The sequence below is a fragment of the Arachis hypogaea genome, chromosome 9 (genome assembly GCF_003086295.3).
Source record: "Arachis hypogaea cultivar Tifrunner chromosome 9, arahy.Tifrunner.gnm2.J5K5, whole genome shotgun sequence".
Lineage (NCBI taxonomy): Eukaryota > Viridiplantae > Streptophyta > Magnoliopsida > Fabales > Fabaceae > Arachis > Arachis hypogaea.
In genome coordinates this window covers 26,529,197-26,533,213 of record NC_092044.1, presented here as the reverse complement: position 1 = coordinate 26,533,213, position 4,017 = coordinate 26,529,197, and the positions used below count along the sequence as shown (strand labels likewise).

At 39.7% G+C, this 4,017-nt stretch overlaps 1 non-coding gene across 1 annotated transcript; it reads right to left on the bottom strand.

The window, feature by feature from the left end:
* Positions 1–3,362: 3,362 nt before the first annotated feature.
* Positions 3,363–3,466, bottom strand: LOC112714053 (small nucleolar RNA R71). Its single transcript, XR_003159010.1, has one exon. It is a non-coding gene; the product is annotated as a small nucleolar RNA R71 (small nucleolar RNA).
* Between the last annotated feature and the right edge of the window lie 551 nt (positions 3,467–4,017).

Below are 4,017 nucleotides of genomic sequence, written 5' to 3'. Positions count from 1 at the left end.
AGGCCACTCAATGGCTATAGACATTTTCCAAAGAAAGCATCAATAATTGGGAAGACTTAGTGAGCAAATTCCTAGCCAAGTTCTATCCTTCCCAAAGGATTATCAGACTCAAAACAGAGGTCCAAACATTCACCCAGATGGATGGAGAGTCATTGTATGATGCATGGGAAAGATACAAAGCTTTACTCAGGAAGTGTCCACCAGAAATGTTCAATGAATGGGATAAACTTCAAAACTTCTATGAAGGATTGATGATGCCAAGGCATCTTAGGCTAGTTTCACTAGCATTTTTCTGTTAGTTTTAGTTGTTTTATGCATTTTCTTGAGCTTAAAGTAACCAAGAATGGTTAAATGAACAACAAAGTAATGAATCATCCAAACAGTGTAATTTTGATGCAAATTCCATGAGTTTTTAGTTATATTACTTGAATGCTATGAATGGAAGAATTCTCATGAAATTTTGCAAGACTTTGATGCAATTGTGTGGATGATTTCAGGGAAGAAGAGGCTAGGCAAGGAAGCAACAAAATCAATAAAGGAAGCTTGAAGATCACATGTGCCATATAATGCTGAAAGTGGCGTTTAACCTCCAGTTTAACCTTAAACTGGAAGTTAAACGCCAGAATAAGAAATGCACCAAAAGCTGAAGTTGGCGTTTAACCTTCAGTTTAAGGTTAAACTGAAGGTTAAATGCCAGAATCATGAAAGCTGAGAAAAGAGGAAACTGGCGTTTAACCTCCAGTTTAACCTTAAACTGAAGGTTAAACGCCAGAATGAGAATGGCACCAAGGGAGTATTTCCACGTTTAACCTCCAGTTTGACCTCAAACTGGAGGTTAAACGTGTTCGAACCATATTATGCACCAGGAAGCCATTTCCACGTTTAAGCTCCAGTTTGACCTCAAACTGGAGCTTAAACGTGTTCGACATTCACACTCCTGGGCTACCTTCTTCATTCCCACGTTTAAGCTCCAGTTTGACCTCAAACTGGAGCTTAAACGTGTTCGGCGTTTTTGCTCCTCCAGGGTTGCCTTCTCATTTCCACGTTTAAGCTCCAGTTTGACCTCAAACTGGAGCTTAAACGTGTTCGACCAAGAATTGCCTCCAGGGTTGCAATCTTCATTTCCACGTTTAAGCTTCAGTTTAACCTTAAACTGAAGCTTAAACGTGTTCGATCAATTACCCTCCTGGGTTGCTTTCTTCCAATTCCACGTTTAAGTTTCAGTTTAACCTTAAACTGAAACTTAAACTTCAACTTAAACGCCACTCTTTGAAAGGGTTTCTGGGCCAATTATATTGAGGTTTAAGTTAGCATTTGAGCACAAATATTAACTTAAACCTATTATGGTATGAAACCCAATTGAATATCATGGTTTATGAGATTGGGCCTGAAGAATTGATGAGTCTGGAACTTCAATTTGTTGAGTCTTGTGTCATTACTTGTTTATCACTAAGTTTGCTCAATGAATGTTACAGAATTGGATCACAGCCTCATCAGGATTATGGACCATAAACCCAAAGCAAAAGGAAATCAAGGAAAGGCCTCAAAGCCCAAGAAACACAACAGAAGCTCAAATTAGAAAGTGTATAAATAGGATAGAATTGAAGTTAGTTAGCACTTTTTGACACTTTGGAATTTTCATACTTTTGTAATTGAATTCAGAGCTATGATTCACTAAACCCCTTTCATTGGGTTAGGGAGCTCTATTGTAATTCAATGAATCAATAATAGTTTTTATCTTCTTCTTCAATCTTTTCTCTTGAATTTTGTTAGAAAGCTTCTCGATCTAATTCCATTGGGTAGTTGTCTTGGGAAAGAAACTACCCATAATTGGAATCCTTCGGAACCTTGGGAAAGGAATGGAGGATTCATGCTAGAGAAGCTTTCTCACAGTGAATTGGATTGGGGTTTGGATGGATATTGTGACATGTAATCCTACCAAATTGTGGTTCATGAAACTGTGTGGTATAATCAGTGATCGAGCATCATCTCTTCTTATGAACATTTAAACCAAGGGATTGGGAATTTGTTTGTTTTTAGAGAGAATTGGTGAGCCAAAGGATTGGGATCCAATTATATAAGATTGCCAAGCAAAATTCAATGAATGCATTGGTTGAGGAAGAGATAAAAATGTTTTGATTCGGAGATCTCAATATCTCCTAACACCCAATGAACTCCCCATTTCTGATCTACACTTTCTCTTTACATTCTGCAATTTAAATTCATGCAATCACCCCCATCCCATTTAATTCCAGCAATTTAGTTTCTCGCTCTTTAATTCATGCAATTTTACATTCCGCAAGTCTCATCTAAATCTTGATTCCGCTCAACTAGAACACACTTCTAATTCGAATTGCTCACTCAACCAATCCTTGTGGGATTCGACCTCACTCTATTGTGAGTTTTTACTTGACGATAACCGGTGCACTTGCCGGAAGGAATTTTTGCCGATCGTGCAATTTCCTAAATCGTAGCATATCAAGTTATGCTAGATCAAGTTTATGGCGCCGTTGCCGGGGATTGGTTTTCGATTGACAATTCTCAAATTGGAAGTTAACTAGATTGAGCATTTTTCTTGTTTTGTTAATTTATTCCAAGTTACTTGTTGAATTTAATTTCTGCACTCTGTTATTTGCTTTTTTTTCTTATGCCTTTCATTTCAAGCAACTAACTCACTGACCCACTAACTATTTGAATTAATTCCTCAACTGCTCTACCCATACTCTTCCACTAACCAAGAGTATTCAACTTGTTTGTTGCTTGTGGTGTGTTCTTGTATGACAGGTAGGAGAGGAGAGACAACAACTCCTCCATATACCGAACCAGAGAGGACCCTTCATAGACTTAGAAGGGAAGCAAGAGGGAAGAGAGTACTGAGAGAAGAAGAATCTGAAGGAGAGTCTGAGGACAACTTTGAGGAAGCTCTAGATCTCAACATGGATAGAGAAGTTCACAACCATGAGAGGGCTGATGGTAACAATGCCATTCCTGAGAGGATGGTTCTTGGTTCATACATAAACCCAACTTCTGGGAATTGTGGTAGCAGCATCCAGAAACCACCCATTCAGGCCAACAATTTTGAACTCAAACCACAGCTAATATCATTGGTGGAGGATCATTGTTCATTTGGTGGAAGTGCTAATGAAGACCCAAACCAACATCTCACAAAATTCTTGAGAATTTGCGACACTGTGAAATCCAATGGAGTCCAGGAAGATGCCTATAAACTGCTCTTGTTCCCATTTTCACTTAGGGACAAGGCAGCTAAATGGCTGGAATCATTCCCAAGGGGGAGCCTAACAACCTGGGATGAGGTGGAAAGCAAGTTTCTGGCACGCTTCTACCCTCCACAAAAGGTCAATAGGCTTCGATCTGAGGTTCAGACTTTTAGACAACAAGATGGTGAGACACTCTACGAGGCATGGGAGAGGTTCAAAGAATTGACAAGGAAATGCCCACCAGACATGTTCCATGACTGGGTGCAATTGCATATTTTCTATGATGGACTTTCTTATGAATCAAGGAAGGCTGTAGACCATTCATCAGGAGGCATTGAACAGGGAAAAGACTGTGGAAGAAGCCATTGAAGTGATTGAGACAGTGGCTGAGAATGAATACTACTATGCTTCAGAGAGGCACAACACTAAGGGAGTCATGGAGCTGAACCATGTTGATACAATTCTAGCCCAAAACAAGGTGTTTGCCAAGCAACTAGCAGAGCTCACCAGGAAATTAGACACAAAGCAAGTGGCTGCACTACACACACAAGATCAAGAGGAAGTAAGCATTGAAGGAGGTGATTGGGAAGAAGCCAACTATGTGGGAAATCAACAAAGGCAACCATATGATCCACATTCTAACACTTACAACCCAGGATGGAAAAACCACCCAAACTTTGGGTGGGGAAACCAGCAAAGCCAACCACAAAACCACAAACCTTACAACCACAACCAACATAACAATTCCACATACCAAAACTCCAACCAAAGATCATACCAAGCCACACAAAACACTTAC